Source organism: Rhagoletis zephyria, unplaced genomic scaffold, assembly GCF_001687245.7.
Source record: "Rhagoletis zephyria isolate East Lansing unplaced genomic scaffold, Rhagoletis_zephyria_1.1 Rzeph_scaffold_03714, whole genome shotgun sequence".
Taxonomy (NCBI): Eukaryota; Metazoa; Arthropoda; class Insecta; order Diptera; family Tephritidae; genus Rhagoletis; species Rhagoletis zephyria.
The window spans coordinates 19,553-39,104 of NW_016160797.1; positions in this window are offsets into that span (position 1 = coordinate 19,553).

Below are 19,552 nucleotides of genomic sequence, written 5' to 3' on the forward strand. Positions count from 1 at the left end.
AGAGTAGCTCCTGAGCAGCTGAACAGTGGTTAAGATTTAATTGTAGAAGCTTCATACTTTAGCCTTTAATGCACGCTGATAGAATGGGCACTGCTTACCACCTGCAATATGGGCTTCATTGGCTTGACCACTAGATTTGCAGAGCACGCAAGCGGCTTCCTTGCTACACTGTTTAACATTGTGGCCTTTCTCCCCGCATTTAAAGCAGCAACCGCTGCGATCCTCATTTTTGCAGGTCCGCGCTTTGTGCCCAAAATCTAAACACCTATAGCATCTGGAGAGAGGAGTTTTTTTACGGATACGGCAAACTGACCAACCAATCCTAATTTTTAGGCGCGTTAAAATCTTCTGCGCGATAAGCTGTGGGACAGATAGTGAAGCTATCTGTGTGCCTGGGTATCCCTTTCGGATGGTTTTGACCCAGTTTACATCGAAATCATCAATTGCCGATATTTGTTCAGTTATACACTTAGCTACATCTTCCTTGGTCGTGATCTCATCCATATCATGTATCTCAAGCGTGGTCAAATTGGACAGAGCCTTTATCTCCGCCACATTTCCCAGTATCTTTTGTACGCCTGCCTTGAATAACTGCGTATTTTCATCATACGCGTGCTTAAGCTCAAGTAGTATCAAGTAGTTTTGCGCACTCTAATTACTTGTTCTCCGAGCTTGTTTAAATCAGCAGAGCCTTTTACAGTCCTTAGAATGTCGCTATAAGACATGTCTTCCTCATTGACTTTCTTTATAATGATAGCGTTCGGCTTAACTGGTTTGGGTCTAGGTTTTTTTGCCTTCTTCCGCGTTTGTGTAACCCATTCACTAGGTTGCATTTGATTTGCGTTTGCCAAAGTTTCGCTATAAGATGCAGCAATTACCTCTTTTTCACCATTTTTCTTTGTAGTAGTGCTCTCCTTTCGCTTTGGCGAGTTCATCACATGTTCGCTATAGGATGCAGCAATTACCTCTTTTTCACCATTTTTCTTTGTAGTAGTGCTCTCCTTTCGCTTTGGCGAGTTCATCACAATCCCGGATGTATCTTCTAGCCCTCGTTTACCAGCTTGACTACCTTTCTTAAAAGGAGGAGAGGTCTGCGTAAACTTACAATCCTTCACAACAGATCTAAGTAATTTTCTTTCTTCCGTTTGCTATGTTTGCCTTCTCGTAGATCCACATTACCTCACTTACTAAGTCCCTCATTGGCTGGTGAATGCTGCGCCTGGGAGGGGCCATCATACCAATAAGGTCCTTAAGTTGACTACCTAAGAGCACAAAAGCATCTTTCTCTGCAGCTTTTTCGCTACTATTTGCTGTGTTTGCGTTGTTTCCCTCTTCGTGGTGTGTACCACTTAAATCAAGAGGAGCAACTCCAGCGTGCTCTACCGAGGGTGCCAAAGGTGATGAACACTCTCCTAGCCTACTATTTGCGGCTACAATAGGTGACCTTGAGGTCCTCATGCTGCTTTTAAAGGGATCAGCTTCGATTTCATTACTCTCCATATTTTTCCCTTAGTTTCGGCCCTTTTTGGTGAGTTGGCATCACCTTTAAAGGGGAGTAAAGCTTTTAACTTTTAAGCTTTGAGCTTTAGCTTTCGTTGGATTGTGTCCCGGCTAAAAGCTCTAATCAGAACTTTATGTATATGATGAAGTTTTGACGTATGTCAAAATTATCCAATCAGCTGATTTGATTGGGGCCAAAACTTAGTAAAAAGCTTTTGCTTTTTAAATATTACCCAAATAAGGATGTATTACTTTTCAAAAAAATGCAAATTTCATACCTGAGTGGCCTCTATTTTCTAACAATGGCACTGGCACTATCTTCACACTCTTCTATTTACCTTCTCTGGCAATTTTCACTTCGTAAATCACACTGTAAACACAATTTTTTTCGAGAGAAAAACAATAGCTTACGTCCGCACTGCACTCCACAACTAAGGTAGAGAAAGAAAAGTGTGCGCTATGACATGTACAGAATTGTTTGTCTCAGTTTCAGTTTTTCTATCACCGCGAGTTGTTTCGGTGCGCGCATAGTTATTTAAAAATATAAAGTTTGATGCCAACCGGGGATTTTCAGTGAATTTTAAAGTGTTTATTTAGCCAAGGAAAAAGCAAAGCAGTATACTTCCAGCAGATATTGACCTGGGTTTTCGCGAGACTGTTCCTGTTTCATCGTTGTTTTTTTATGAAATCCTTACCACCATATACATATGTATTATTTACTTTAGTAACTAACTTATGTAAATATGTACGTTTTATGCTTAATATATGCAAATAAAAGAAAGTAAACACAACAAACATCGAGTAAATTTTTATTTGTGCCAAACTGAAACTTGTTTTCCAATAATACACGGTTAGCTGATTCAAGTCTACAGCAAGTTCACAAAAATAATTGACAACTTGTATCAACCAAAGCATTGTTTATATTTGCTCAACAATGATTTTATTCAACTAACAATATTGTCCGATCAAGGTAGTCGTTTTGTAATTATTAACAAATATACATTTGTCCCAACTAGAAGTCTTAAGTAAATTGCAGACTTTCGTGAACTATATATTTATTTCGCCATATCCAACTATGCCACTTGATCACTATAACCAAATCTTGGTTATTATAACTAAACNAATAAACCTTTTTCTGGGTGCAATTTAAAACTAATTTCTTAGATTTAGTTATTTATGTATGGTGACTAGCACTATAAAATAATTTGTTTAATTGTTGTGCTAGGATTAAAATCAAAATAAATACAAATACAAATATAAATACAAATTTATCTTTCTAAGATCTCACCATATAAAATACCGGTGCTTCCTTATTATAAGAGATATACACCTGGAATTTGGTCTACTCATAAAACAAGGTACAATCTATCTGCCGACAAAAAAATCAAATTTGACTTCCCAAACCCCCGAAATTAAATTCAAAAAAAGTAAGTGCGCCTGGGCCACACTGGAGAAGTGAAACTTACATATGTTCCATACATATCTATTTTATTTCATAACCAATATACATACATACATATATACAATTGCTTTTGCTTAAGGTTATATTTTTTGTCTTTTTTCTATCTAGATCCCTACCTCTACACCTGTTCGTTCTAATTACATATACATATGTTATTCTGTTTTCCTTTATCTTCATTTTTATATTTATACTCTATCGATAACAAAATCGATAGTAACATCCAATAAAATATCGATAACAAAACCGATGAAAATATCGATAACAAAATCAATGAAAAATTCGATAAAAATTTCGATAGCAAAATCGATAATAATATAGGTAGCAAAATCTATTAGCAACTCGATAAAAATATCGATGAAAATATCCATAACAAAATCGATAACAATATCGATAACACTATCCATGACAAAATCGATAAAAAAACCGATAACAAAATCGATAAACATCGATAACAAAATCGATAATCAAATCGATAAATATCGATAACTAAATGGATAAATATCGATAACCAAATTGATAAAAATATCGATAACAAAATCAATAAATATCGGCAACAAAGTCGATAAATATATTGATAACAAAATCGATAAATATCGATAACAAAATCGATAAAAAATCGATAGAAATATCTTGATATCGATATTTCTACCCATAACAAAATCGATAAAAATATCGATAACAAACAGGATAAAAATGTCCACAACAAAGTCGATGAATATCGATAATAAAGCCGATAAATATCGATAACTAAATCGGTAAATATCGATAACAAAGTCGATAAATATCGATAATAAAATCGATAAAAATATCGATAACAAAATCGATAAATATCGATAACAAAACCTATAAAAATAACGATAACAAAATCGATAAAAAATATCGCTAACAAAATAGTTAAAAATATCGATTACAAAATCGATAACAAATTCGGGACTTATCGATAAAGTAATCGATATTTTTATCGATTTCTTTATCGAAATTTTTATCGATATTGTTATCAATTTTGCTATCGCTATTTTCGGAACTTATCGATACAATAATCGATATTTCTATCGATATTTTTATTGGAATCAGGAAAATCTCTAAAATCCCAAAATAGTTCCCAGATTGAGTCTCTGTATCTCTCTCTATATCCTTTCCTCTTTAATTACCTTTATTTTAATCTTTCTTTCCCTATCTTTACTCTTATCGTTATCCTCATCCTCCCTTTGTCTTTACTTTTATGTTTATCATTTTCTTCATCTACATATTCCCCTTCGGCCGCTGTGGTGTAGTGGTAAGCAGTGCGCGCTTTCACTCATCAGCACCTGGGTTCAAGCCCTGGTCAAAGCAACATCACAAAAAATGTAGAAAAAATGTTTTTTCTTAACAGCGGTCGTTCCTCGGCAGGCAATGGCAAACCTCCGAGTGTATTTCTGCCATGAAAAACAGCTTCTCATAAAAATACAATCGCCGATCGGAGTCGGCGTAAAACTGTAGGTCCCTCCGCTTTGTGTGACAACATCAAGGCGCACGCCACAAATTGGAGGAGAAGCTCGGCCAAACACTAACTTATGTGTAAGCGCCAATCTATTATTATTATTATTACATATTCCCCTTCGCCTTTACCCTTATATACATAAGTAAAGTGTTTTAATTTACCTTGGTCTTCATTTTAACTTTATCTTTACGTATTTTTGGTTTTATTTTTACCTTTGCCTTTATCCTTTTCTTTATCTATGTTCGTAGTCACCTTTACTTTCATTCTTGTATTGGTCTTTTTCTAAGTAGTATTCTTTAACCTTTTATTAGCAAACTTTTGTAAAAGTAACTAATTCCATACGCAAACACCCAAGAAGCACTTGTTTCATCCCCAACCATTTCCGTTGCACCGTTTCCGTTGCACCATTTCCGTTGCATCATTTCAATTTAATCCCAACCAACTAACCGCCGCTAAAGAAGTTTCGCTTCAAAAATGAATATAGGCACTGAGTGCCCGACTCACGGTTCTAAGCATAAACGAGATTAGCTTCTTGTAAAATTGTCTAAGGTATTATCTCTGTTAAATACCATTCATCAATAAACATATCGTAGTTTAAAGTACAAAACCACGTATCGTGATTCTGCAAAACCGCGTAACTGACATTGGCTGCCAAAAATTGGATTTGCTCACACAAACTCTTGGCTCAAACCCTATCCATTCGTCCTGAAATATACTAGGCAGATATGCGATTGCTTTAAAAAAACAGAGAACCATTTTGAAATATGAGTGTTTTTACGCTCTAGAAAATAATTTCTACAACTTCACATACGCGGTTTTGCACTTTAAACGACTATATGTATAGTTTTGCTATGATATGTTGCATTATTCGTTTTTAGTTCCTACATTTAATATATTACGAATGGGTACCATACCACAGGTGTCTGAAATCGCTTTAGTAGAATAAAATAAAATTTACAAGCTCTTTGATCCAGATATTTTTCAAAAGGGTTGCCACTGATATTAATTTGTATACTGAAAGTTTGAGTAAATAGAATTGAAGTACAAATCCTGCTCCTACCATATACAGTATATTTTGCTTAGCTGCACATCCTTCTTTGCACGAAAAACTTGTGCACCTAACCGAAAAAGGCACTTAAGCGAATTTTCTTTACTACTTCAATGAGGAAGGTATCCGAATCCCTATGAAACCAAATAATGGAGAAGCACTTATCACGTAGAAAATAATGCAAGCGAAATTTTTTTTCGAATGGTATCTTATTATCTATATAACTATAAAAATTGATAGCCATTTACGTTGTTCTGCGATATGAGTAAAATAAATAAAAGCTTGTAAAATTAGGTAAACGTAATACTTTCTTTGATAATTGATACTAGTTGCACCATTTTTAAGGCAGCTATCGCCAATGTGCAGGTATGTTGAATGCATCTATCGGAGCAGTTTCCTTATAAATGTTAAAAATAATGTCTCAGATGCGCATTTTGGGGTAGGTATCTTAAATGTGCACTTAAGCATAAAGGCAGCAAAGCAAAATATACTGTATATACCCTGTGGGGAAAGTCTCTAGTTCTGAACTGGTGCGCTTCTAGTACATTTAGACTCAGTACTGGTTCGCGATAAATCTCTTTTGCATGCAAGCAACTGGCGAATTTAACATGGCGATGTCCTAGGAAGTGCCAATTGCCCCCCGCTGCATCCCTTTTTCGATAGTTCCGAACTAGTCCTAAATTCTATAGTTAAGAACCAGTTCTAAAATCGACAGACGAAAGAAAAAAGTATCATGATTTTTCAATCTTTTTGGTTCTTCCGTGTGTGCGATTTTAAGTTATTTTGGAAGAAATGTGTTTTCAATTTGAAATTAAATTTGTTTGAATGATTGTAAGAAATGTACGTTTACATACCTTTAGCTGTAGCTGAGTTTGCAGAGGTGCTCGCTGTTATTTCTTAGATTCCAGACGGTCCCAAGATGTTGAAATGTTAACACAAATTTTAGTTTTGTATTACCTAGCTATGAAAAAGCCAGAAGCGCAGAATAGAAGCGTATTTGAACGAAAAAGCCGCCGAACATATATCTATGTAAAGTAAACAAGCCCCCCGCTGCATCCCGTATTCCATAGTTCCGAACAAGTTCTAAATTCGACAAATAAGATCTAGTTCGTTCTGCATCCCTTTTTCTATGGTTCCGAACCATTTCTAAATTAGTCACTTTAGATATAGATTTCTAGTGGAAAAAACTGAAAAAAATTAGTTTTTTAAAAGTACCACTTTTTGCCGATTTTGGACTGGTGGGGATCTAGTTCCTATCGGACTAGTTCCTTTTTGGCGATAAAGANGAGCTTAATGGTACAATCCATGGAGAAACGAATACAGAAGGTGGCGCTGATTGTGATACCGCTAACTCTCTCTTGAAAAATTTGATAGAAATATGACGTCATAGGAGATTTTGTGTATTGTCTGTGTGAAATACATATACATGTACATATGCAAAACATATATGTACATACTGATATATCTCTCTCAGCTCTTTTCACCGGAAATCTCCGATGACGTCATATTCACGTTACTCTCCCGAATTTCCCATCAATCAATCTTGTATTCTATCGGTCTTGGGTACAATCACTTGATGGATCCAGCAAGCTGGTGTCGTGTATTTCCCCTTTTATACAAAAAGGTTTTTGGTTGGATAACACCTTAGCTTTTTCCAGAGTTCATTGTTTTTCTATACCATTACTTATTGAAAATGTTTGCGTATAACTTATATATGTATATTAGACTGCATCACTCCCCTTACAAAAAAAATCAGTACTATTTTTCTATTGGAATTATAAAACCTATTATATTTTAAGACATCCACCAAAATATTTCGGAAAAATATTAAGATTTAAGTGAGCTGGACCGATTTGAAAATACCTCCAAAAACGGAGTTTTTTATGAATAAAAATAGTTTCTTAGAGAAGTTTTTGAAAAAAAGTCCCCTCAGATGACAAAACAGATTAAACTTAAAAAATCTGCATACAAATATTTAAAAATCTTTTCAACGGAATCGTAAGAATGACATTTGTGATGCTATTTTTTTACTTTTTTCAAAGATTGGTTTACGAAAAACTTGAATAACTGGGCCAAAACTATTCTGATTTNGTTTGCTAATAAACTCATTCAAAGGCTGAAAGAGAAAGGTAGGATGGGCGAACGTCATTCAAAGTTCAATTAAGATGTGTTGGGAACCGAATGACTTTTTTCGCACAGAAATAAAAACAGGGTGAAAATGCCTTTCTACTGAGATCCCATAAGTCTAAATCAGAATAGTTTTGGCCCAGTTATTCAAGTTTTTCGTAAACCAATCTTTGAAAAAAGTAAAAAAATAGCATCACAAATGTCATTCTTACGATTCCGTTGAAAAGATTTTTAAATATTTGTATGCAGATTTTTTAAGTTTAATCTGTTTTGTCATCTGAGGGGACTTTTTTTCAAAAACTTCTCTAAGAAACTATTTTTATTCATAAAAAACTCCATTTTTGGAGGTATTTTCAAATCGGTCCAGCTCACTTAAATCTTAATATATTTGCGAAATATTTTGGTGGACGTCTTAAAATATAATACGTTTTGTAATCCTGGTGGAAAAACCGCAACTTTTTTTGGTGATGCAGTCTAATGTATATGTAAGTAAACAAATTTAGCTACCATTTTTAGCCGCAACGGCTTTTTAGCAATTTTTTAGCCCTTTTTTAAAGAAATGAATTCGCGGCAACACTGATTATAATAGCCCTTGGTTTATAAGTATTTTCCATACATTAGATTGGTTTTCGTGTATAATTTTATCTACCGTGTCAGCAATCAGTAGTACATGCAGTGCTGCAGTGTCATATATTCTCAACAAAAAAGTACACTAACAACTGGGTGTTAAAAACTTAAATATTTGGAAGCTATTTTCATACTAAAAACCGTTTTATTATCTTTCCATATTATATCACGACCCATAATACCCCGAGCACGGTAAGAAAACGAGAGAGAATTTTCGTGGCATGTAATCTTGTTAAGAGTAGATATTACAAGTACTCATGAGAACTCAAGCCCTGATTTTAAGCTAGACGCTCAAAAAATGGGGGTTTCTTTCCTCGAATAACGATTTTGTTGTTTGCATTGCATGAATTTCCCGCTGGAAAGTCGAAACATATTTGGTAGTATTGCCCGAGAAATTAATCAATCCAATGCACTGGCGTAACCAGGGGGGATTTGGGGGCGATAGATCCCGTACCCCCTTCGTCAGTGAAATGAAACTTTTTATTTTTGAATTAATAACACAATACTATTTTACCTTTCCGATTTATAATTTTCTTATTTCAGACTGATGACAAATTATATTTTAATGAATATATAAAATTATCGGTTGGTAGATTATGTATTTGAATATTTGCGAATACACTAGGCTATTTTGCTTAGTTTCCCACAGTGTTGGGAAGTAATCTATAATCTATACAAAAACTGTACTTTTCGACTGTAAATTGTATCGACTTTTTAATTTGCTCATATGCATGCATGCATACATAGTATTCACGGGAAAGTTTATGTAGGTACATTTACATATTTTACACTTTTAACATGAATGTCAAGGCAGATATTTTAAGATACACTTCTTAACAAACACATTTTTTAAAGTTATTATGAATGGATAAAAGAGACATCTTCTTTGAATTCAGTACTAAAACTTGACATTTCAAGTGCTTATCAAAACGTAATACATGTTAACTAGATTGGCCATTTATCTTAAAATTATATAGTTTTAATTATTTGTTTATAAAAATGCAGTTTACACTTTAACAAAATCCGTATAAATCCAAAGTTTAATCTTTGCGCAACATTAAAAAAATCAACGAACTTTCGTAAAGCTTTTTAATTAGATTTCCTAGAAATACATATTTTGGGTATGCAGTTTTGTAGCCCGATCAATTCAAATAAAACGCAAGTTTAAAATACATAGCTGCGACTTATCGTTGATTTTTATTGTCGAACATATTTAGCTAATATGGAAGAAAATTACCGACATCGTCAAAAATATGCCATACATCAACTGTAAATCACAGCTACTTTAAATTTCCACTTTATTAGACTAAAATTTAATGAGCTAAAAAACTGCAAAATATTAAGGATAAAATTGAAATAGAAAGTTCGAAATTTTTACGAAAGTTTGCCGATTTTTTTTAATGTTGTTCAAAGATTAAACTTATTTTCATTCAGTGTTTGTTAAGGAATAAACTATATTTTTATAAACAAATAATTCAAATTAAAATATAATAAAATAAATAGTCAAATCTAGTCAATATGTGAGTGTCGTAAAGTTATGATATTTAAGAACATCTCTTTCTTAATTAACGATGACACTGTTTCTATATGAAGCTGGTTTCAACATTTTGTTTTAATAAAATTTAGTATCGAAAATATTCTTTCAAAACTTGCCTAGGAATGTGATATAATGGTTCGTTCAAAACCTATAAAGGCAAAAACGAGAGGGCGAAGACAAAAAGAGAATAAAAAAATTTCCCGCAGTGAATTACACAGCCACACAAAAAAAAATTTGTGTTCTGACCCAAAGGTCTCACTATGTGTACTTTATGTTTTTGGGGTCGCTGAATCCGAATCCGAGGTCCATTTAACCCCATCAGTTCAGGGTTTTGATATAACCCCAGAAAACCAATATGGCGGACACCTTTTGGAAAAATTCATCGGATTCGCTTGAAAATCGTTACTCAGGGGTTTTGGGAGTCACCGATTACGAATTTGATGTCAGTTTTCGAAAATTCAAAATGGCGGATCCAATATGGCAAGTGTCCGCCAAATGGTTTTTAACAACTCATACGTGTGAGCAGGTTGAAAGCATTAATTAAACTGAACCATTATTAAAAAGGTGTCAGCTTGTAATTGTTTCGTTTCCTAGGATTTCACAAAATAACAAATTGTTTGGATTCAACCCAACCCGATTTGCAATCACGATTTGCAGGTTTTACAGGATTAACAGGAAAAGCTGGTTTTGCCATAAATAAATCTTATGAAAGGTGGTCGTGAGTTAATCATATATTAAGTACACTGAGAAGATGACAATAAGAGATAATCTTTTGATTATAATTAAACATCCACTGAGAAATCGGCTATCAGTATTTCAAACTTAAGACGACTACTTCTACGGTGCAATGTAAGTTCTAAAAATTTGGAAACTACCGAGTCTTGGATATGATATACATATGTAGCTTTACTTTGATTTTGATGTTCGACCACCTGTAATTTTACTTGCACATACACATTTACACTATTAAATTTCATTCGTACTCGAAAATTCGTTTAGCGATAATTCGGTAATATACCTTTTAGTCAACATTTTAATGTAAATGTTGTATTTAATAAGCACACCAACTAAATATGTTTTAAATTTGTAGCTTGCAATATGCAAACAGATTCTGACTCGAGCTCTCTTCTACTGAAACTGAATGGGCTAAACATTTTTTTTTTTAATTTTCTCAATTTTTATAAATTGTCTAGAAAGTTTGACACTTCAACTCACATGTATTTTGTTATAGAATTAACTATATTTTTATAAAAGTTTAAATTAAGTAAGGAAAGAAAAAATTTTCAAAACCTGTCAATACATTTTACTACTATTTTCCTGAGCACAGCTGTACATACATACGTAATACCTTTGATTTGTTTTAAAGTAATGAATTTTTATATTGATAATACTATATGTATTTGAAAGTCTCTTGACCGCTGTGGTGTAGTGGTAAGCAGTGCGCGCTTTCAGTCGACCGCTGTGGTGTAGTGATAAGCAGTGCGCGCTTTCACTCATCAGCACCTGGGTTCAAGCCCTGGTCAAAGCAACATCCCAAAAAATATGGAAAAAGGTTTTTTCTTAACAGCGGTCGTCCCTCGGCAGGCAATGGCAAACCTCCGAGTGTATTTCTGCCATGAAAAACAGCTTCTCATAAAAATATAATCGCCGTTCGAAGTCGGCGTAAAACTGTAGGCCCCTCCGCTTTGTGTGACAACATCAAGGCGCACGCCACAAGTCGGAGGAGAAGCTCGGCCAAACACTAACATATGTGTAAGCGCCAATCTATTATTATTATTATTTAACAGTCTATTAGTTATTTTTTGTTAAATTAATGTGCTGTTATTTGGTTGTTATATTGTTAATAATAAAAATACGCTTAAAAATGAGCTGATTTTTATGGCTTTGTACTGATTTTTGATCCCAACTGTACTGATTATATCACTATAATATCTGGCCACCCTAGGTAGGCGTTTGCATCTACTATATTGCAATTTTTTTCATCACTGAAAATATCGTTCTTCTATTCTTTATTCAACATTTTTATTTTTTGTTAAATGGCAAAAGCGTATTTTCGTGCCATATATTAATCAATTGAGCTGTGATTTAGCGATTTTTTTGTTTAGCCTAGGTACCAAGTCCGTATTTATTATTTGTTGGAAACTTTCATGTGACATTTAGATTCTACTGCATATACATTTTTCAGCAAATCATGTTGTCCCTAGTAGCTAGCCTTTGGATATGCCGATTGGATCACTCTTTTAGGATTGTATAGGACCTCTAAGACTATGATTTCCATAGCCTACAGCTTACTCTAGCAGTTATTTAGCTAACTTTCATGCCACGAATATTTTTAACCGTTATCTTTCCGGGCTCCTCTTCAGACAGTTCAATACCACGGGATATTATGGGTCGTGATATAATATGGAAAAATAATAAAACGGTTTTTAATATAAAATAGCTTCTAAATATTTAAGTTTTTAGCACCCAGTTGTTAGTGTACTTTCTTGTTGAGAATTTATGACACTGCAGCAATCAGAAGCCGAGTAACTCCTTATGCACATATAATTATTTTCTATTGAATGTACTATTGAGGGCTATTATAATTGCATACCACAAAAAATTTTACCCTTATTTAATACAGAGAAATCGAGGAAAAACAATGTGCACATATACTACTTTTACTAAGGTATATAACAAATTCGACATTTTTTTTTGCATGAAAAAATGCGTTATGAAGTCAGAAAAAAATTATTAAAAATCAAAGCGATTTTTTAGCAACTTAAGACTTGCACATTATTACCCTAGAACTTAATGAGCTGTTAAACTGCATACTCAAAATAATTTAAAAAAATCTGAATAAAAAGATGAAAATCTAGCTGAAACTTTGCAGATTTTTCATAATTTTCGCACAAAGTTTGAAATCGGATTTATGTGGTGTTTGTTATATAATGAGCTAGACTTATATGGAAAAATAATAAACATTAAATAATCAAAAGAAAAATAGCCAAAATTTACCAAAATGTTGCTGGCTTAATTAGCAGATCACAAGTGTATATCTTACTAATATTATATCTTATCTTACTATCTTACTAATCTTACTAATATTATAAATGTGAAAGTTTGTATGTTTGGATGCTTGGGAAATCATCACGCGGAAACGACTGAACGGATTTGCATGAAATTTTGGACGCGGATAGCTTATGGGCCAGATTGGTTAATATGCTATTCTTTTAAGAGTTGCCACCTGTTAAAAAGTTTTTATTTATTTAATATGCGGGAACGACTGAACGGATTTGCATGCAAATTTGCACATAGATAGCTTATGACCTAGATTGGAGAGTAGGCTACTTTCCTTAAGAGCTGAGACCTGTTAAAAAAGTTGAATTAAATTAATACGCTGAAACGACTGAACGGATTTGCATGAAATTTAGCATATGGATAGCTTATGACCTAGGTTGGAAAATAGGCTACCTTTTTAAGAGTTGCAACCTGTTAGAAATGTTTAATTTAATTAATACTTAATGTTTAATTTAATAATAATTAATAATCAACAAAAGAAACAAGAAAAATATGCAAAACATTAAATATGCACATTGGATGTTAACATTTTACAAACAATAATAAAAAGCACAGTGTTTGACAATTTCGAAAATTACATACATTTACAGTATCGGTCATATCTATAGCACGCTATTTCCAAGTGATATTGTGTGCCCCTTATGTTTATTTATTTATTAGACAAACCCCATATATACCCAAGTTCAACAATTTGTAAATAACTACAAAAAAGTGTAACAAATTTTCACCCAAATTTGAAACTTTTTTCCCGGAAGTGTTAGATTTTTTTTGAGTACACAGTTTTTTTTTTACGGATGTCCGCTTCGTGCTCACTTATGCGAACTCCTAACGCCCTTTTCGTTGTTCCGATGTATATTTTATTGCAAACTTCGTTCTCGCTTCCCTTGCATGCAATTTCGTACACTACGTTGTTTTGTTGGTGTGACTCTACTATTGTTTTTGTTTTTGTAAATATTGAAGCTAATGTGCAGTTTGATTTATAAGCTAGCGTTGTGCTTTCGTTGTTTGTATACCAGCAAAAAACACGATTACCATAGAAACGAATGTAGAAACGAGCTAGGCGATGGGAATCGCTTACCCTTTCGCTTCAGGAAGGCCTTATTTTAACATGGGCATGTCATTGGCGGTAGGCCCTTACCCGCAGCATTACCTTCAAACAAAGGGAGAACGCATGGATAAACAGAATCCAGAGAAGCGAACAAAGAATGCCTTACAGAGAAACTAATGTAGAATGCCCAGATGAGTACATACTTATTTATATTATATCAGAAAATGTCTTAAAAGATTAAATTTAATTAAAATTTTTATAAATCAGTTTTTATACAAACATATGTATGTATTTGGGTATTTAGATTTTACTTAAAAATCGGTATGTACATACATGCATATTTAATTAAGCTTAAAATTGTACTTCCTCACTCATGTACTTCACTTCATTGACTGACTTCAACTTCGCTGCAAATTGAACAAAGCAAAACATGATTTTTATGCGAGACAAATTTCCACAGAAACTAACTAAAAACTAAAGATTTTTTGGATATTCAATATATTTTTCAGCTGACTACGATGCAGCATTCTACGTTGCATTCCCCGAAATGAAGCAAAGAAGCGAAATAAATAAAATATTTTAGGACATTCTACTTTGCATTACCGACAATGCCTAAAAGAAGCGAAAAAATTCGAAGGCATTATAACGCTATGCCTTCTAGAACACGTTACCACTAAAAGCAATTACCGATTTTTTGCTGGGATACTTCTTGTGGTTAAATTTTTCGCTTAATTTAGGCACATATGTGACGCTATAGTATCGTTTCGTCTTATCTGTTGTTTTTGTGCCCAGCAAGAACAGTGGCGGTCGCTTTCCTAGTAACGTGACCGTCACGCGTGCCCATTAAGTTCGGCACGTTTTGCTATCACATTCTTAATAGTGAATCAAAAATGCTCCCAGAAGTTTTGTGTACGTGTGATTTTTCAAACCAAATAGTTTGCCTGCTTGCTCATATGTGAAAAGATTAGCTTGACTACTTACTCATATGCGAAAGATACCTCGCAAGAAAAAACAATAGATGGCACTCCAATCAAAAGTTATTACATGTGTGTTAGTAACAGCATACAATCTGCGTTTGTGTTTGAGTTTCGGTCACGCTGGTTTTGCTGGGTGGTTGATTTACTTTTGTGTTTGTAAAAGTAAATCAACCACAAAAACAACAGATAAGACGAAACGATACTATAGCGTCACATATGGCCTAAATTAAGCGAAAAATTTAACCACAAGAAGTATACAAACAACGAAAGCACAGCGCTAGCTTATAAATCAAACTGCACATTAGCTTCAATATTTACAAAAACAAAAACAATAGTAGAGTCACACCAACAAAACAACGTAGTGTACGAAATTGCATGCAAGGGAAGCGAGAACGAAGTTTGCAATAAAATATACATCGGAACAACGAAAAGGGCGTTAGGAGTTCGCATAAGTGAGCACGAAGCGGACATCCGTAAAAAAAAAACTGTGTACTCAAAAAAAATCTAACACTTCCGGGAAAAAAGTTTCAAATTTGGGTGAAAATTTGTTACACTTTTTTGTAGTTATTTACAAATTGTTGAACTTGGGTATATATGGGGTTTGTCTAATAAATAAATAAACATAAGGGGCACACAATATCACTTGGAAATAGCGTGCTATAGATATGACCGATACTGTAAATGTATGTAATTTTCGAAATTGTCAAACACTGTGATTTTTATTATTGTTTGTAAAATGTTAACATCCAATGTGCATATTTTAATGTTTTGCATATTTTTCTTGATTCTTTTGTTGATGTTTTTAATAAAGAAATCGCCCCTGAGGAAGCTAAGAAGGTTAGCGAAACGTCGGGCTGCAATGTGAAGAAAGTTTTTTCTTGCACTCAACCACATGAGGCCAATTAGCCTAGAATCCAAAAAGTTTGATTTTTCTATGCTGCATATCTCTGGAGGTGTTTATTGTAGAGAACTGGAAATTGGCACCGAGATGTGTATACAAAATTAATACCATACTTTACTGGACCGTTGTGCTCTCGTGACCTCAATCCAATGGAAAATTTGTGGAGAATACTGGTAAAGAAAGTTTATGCTGATAATCGCCAATTTGAAAACGATGTATGGCTTAAATAAGCGATTTTGCAAGAGTGGCATAAACTGGATGCTGATTTGCCGAAGACATTATGTCTAAGTATGTGGAAGCATATATTGCAGTTAATTAAAGTCAATGGAGCACAAATAGAGTATTGGAAGGACATATTTGCATGTATTACTCATTTTATTGGGATTTCTTTTTTTGGATTTATAGTTCCTATCTTAGTAATTTTTAGATTTGTTTAATTACCACTCTATTTTAAGAGAGCTCTTACCATGCAAAAGTCATAGAAGAAAGTTTTTACCTATCTTGATTGTGACGGCTGTTTCAACGACTTTTGTACTGGATTTATAATTATGCAACGGAGTGTATATATACAGGGTGTCCCAGAAGTAACTTGCCAAACTTTAGGGAAAGGTATGTGGGGGGGTGAGCTCTCTGATAAACAAAAAATTTTTAGGTAAAAGTGTTACCGTTTTTGGAATATTTGAATTTTTTTAATTAAAAAAAATCATGCCTTTTCATGTATTTTCTTTAACTGCATCTACAAACAAGACTATACTTAGTAAATTTTTTTATGTAAAATACTTCCAGATAGTTGCTTCTCCATACTCAAATGCAATGTAGTTAAAATATATTAAGGAACCATCATAAAATTAGGACTATTTTAGGATTTTTAACTTTTTGATATTTTCTTCCCCAACTTTGACTATCTCTGGTGAAAAAAAATGTACTGAGCCATAACTTTACATTACATAAACAAATTGCTCATTTAATAAAGATTTCAGAAAGGGGCCACTCTTACTGTTTCGAGTAGAAAAAAAATGTTATAGCCGCTTTTGTGGGCAAAGGACTGAAACACGCTAGAATATATTTAATAGATTTAAATTTAAGTTGCTCTTGTTACCGACAAACGACATGCTAAATAGTACAAAGGTACATTATTACCTGCTCCTGACATTATTTTATGTTACTTACTGGAATTAGTGAAAGTGGATTTTGTTAAATTGGACCCTTCGAATATTGTGTTATTAATACTAAGACACATAACACGCAGTATGAATATGCGGATATTCACCTAATTTACGGTGAAGCTTGCTGTAATACCAGAGCTGCTCAAAGACTCTATGCAGAGCGATACCCCAATCGTCGGCATCCGGTTCGTGAAGTATTCGCCCGGACCCACAGAGAAATATATGAAGGTAAGTGATTTTTACACCTTTCCTGTTTGCTTGCTTGTTAACTATCATTTCTCACTTTTTAAGGTCGCATCCGTGGAATGCGTGGCGGCGAAACAGGACGTCCTGCAACGGTAGATAATGAAGTTGTTAGAGGAAGTGGAACTAGGTCCATCGACTTCAGTGAAAATGATGGAAAGACGGACAGGAATACCAAAAACTACAGTTCGCAAAGCTTTAAAAGACCATCGATTTCATGCCTACCACCTTCAACGTGTTCAGGCTCTACAAGAAGAGATTACCTGTCGAGGGTTGATTTTGCCGTGAAATGTTGCGAATGCATGAATCAGACCCCAACTTTTTTAATAAAATAATTTGGAGCGATGAATCATCATGCAAACGTGATGGTTATTTTAATTTACATAACCTTCACAGTTGGAAGATAGATAATCCTCACGAAATGAGAGAAGATCGTTCGCAGTACCGGTACAAAATAAATTTATGGTGCGGTATTTTTAAATGTCAGATATTGGGACCTGTGGAACTGCCGCCAACGCTCAACTCTCACAGTCATTTAGAGTTCCTTCAGGAAATTGCTGCCAACTCTTTTAGAAGATGTACCCTTAAACCTGCGGCGAAGACTATGGCTGCAGATGACGGGTGCTCTGCTCACTACGGGCGTGAAGTAAGAGCTCATTTAGACGAAACTTATCCTCGCCGATGGATTGGACGATACGGGCCAATCACGTGGCCCGCTCAACGCCAGACCTGAATCCATGAGATTTTTTCTACTGGGGCTGTCTTAAGGACAAAATTTATTCAAAAACAATTCAAAACGAAGAGCATTTGCTGGAACAAATAAATGGAGCTGCTGCTGAGACACCCCAACTGAGTTTAAGATCTCTAAAAGCGTCTTTTCTTAAAAGGTGCCGAGCTTGTATTAGAGTAGAAGGTCGCCAATTTGAGCATATTTTATCAATAAATGAATAAATTTTTCTTCAAACAACTCATGTATATTTTATTTCACGTGAACCCATCCTTCACAAAAAATATTGATAGATATAGCCCTTGTTATAGACTCTAGTCCGAATTCCGGTAAGTAACTATTTAGTAGTAAGTACTATTTAGCATGTCATTGGTCGGTAACAAGAGCAACTTAAATTTAAATCTATTCATACATTCTAGCGTGTCTCAGTCCTTTGCCCACAAAAACGGCTATAACTTTTTTTCTATTCGAAACAGTAATAGTGGCACCTTTCTGAAATCTTTTTTAAATGAGCATTTTTTTTATGTAATGTAAAGTTATAGCTCAGTACATTTTTTTTCACCAGAGATAGTCAAAGTTGGGGAAGAAAATATCAAAAAGTTAAAAATCCCAGAATAGTCCTAATTCTATGATGGTTCCTTAATATATTTTAACTACATTGCATTTGAATATGGAGAAGCAACTATCTGGAAGTATTTTACATAAAAAATTTACTAAGTATAGCCTGGTTTGTAGATGCAGTTAAAGAAAATACATGAAAAGGCACGATTTTTTTTAATTCAAAAAAATCTAAATATTTCAAAAACGGTAATACTTTTACCTGAAAATTTTTTCTTTACCAGAGAGCTTACCCCCTCACCCACCTTCCCCTAAAGTTTGGCAGGTTTCTTCTGGGACACCCTGTATATTATAAATGTGAAAATTATTATGTTTGGATATTTGGGAAATCATCAAACGGAAACGGCTGAACGGATTTACATGGAATTTCATACACAGATAGCTTATGGCCACCTGTTAAAAAAGTTTGATTACATTAATACCCGGAAACGACTGAACGGATTTGCATGAAATTTTGCACACGAATAGCTTATGACCTAGATTGGAAAATAGACTACTTTTTTCAGAGTTACCACCTGCTAAAAAGGGTTTAATTATATTAATATGCGGAAATGACTGAACTGATTTGCATGAAATTTTGCTCACTGGTAGCTTATGACCTACGTTGGAAAATAGGCTACTTTTTTAAAGTTGCCACCTGTTAAAAAAGTTTAGTTATATTAATACGAGGAAATGACTGAACCGATTTGCATGAAAGTTTGTACACAGATAGCTTATGACCTGGATAAGAAAATAGGCTACTTTTTTAAAGTTGCCACCTGTTAAAAAAGTTTAGTTATATTAATACGCGGAAATGACTGAACCGATTTGCATGAAAGTTTTTACACAGATAGCTTATGACCTGGATTAGAAAATAGGTTACTTTTTTAAGAGCTGCCACCTGCTAAAAAAAAGTTTAATTATATTAATACGCGGAAACGACTGTACTGGTTTGCATGAAATTTTGCGCACAGATAGCTTATGACCTACATTGACCTGCTATGACCTACTTTTTTAAGAGCGCCACCTGTTAAAAAATTTTAATTAAATGA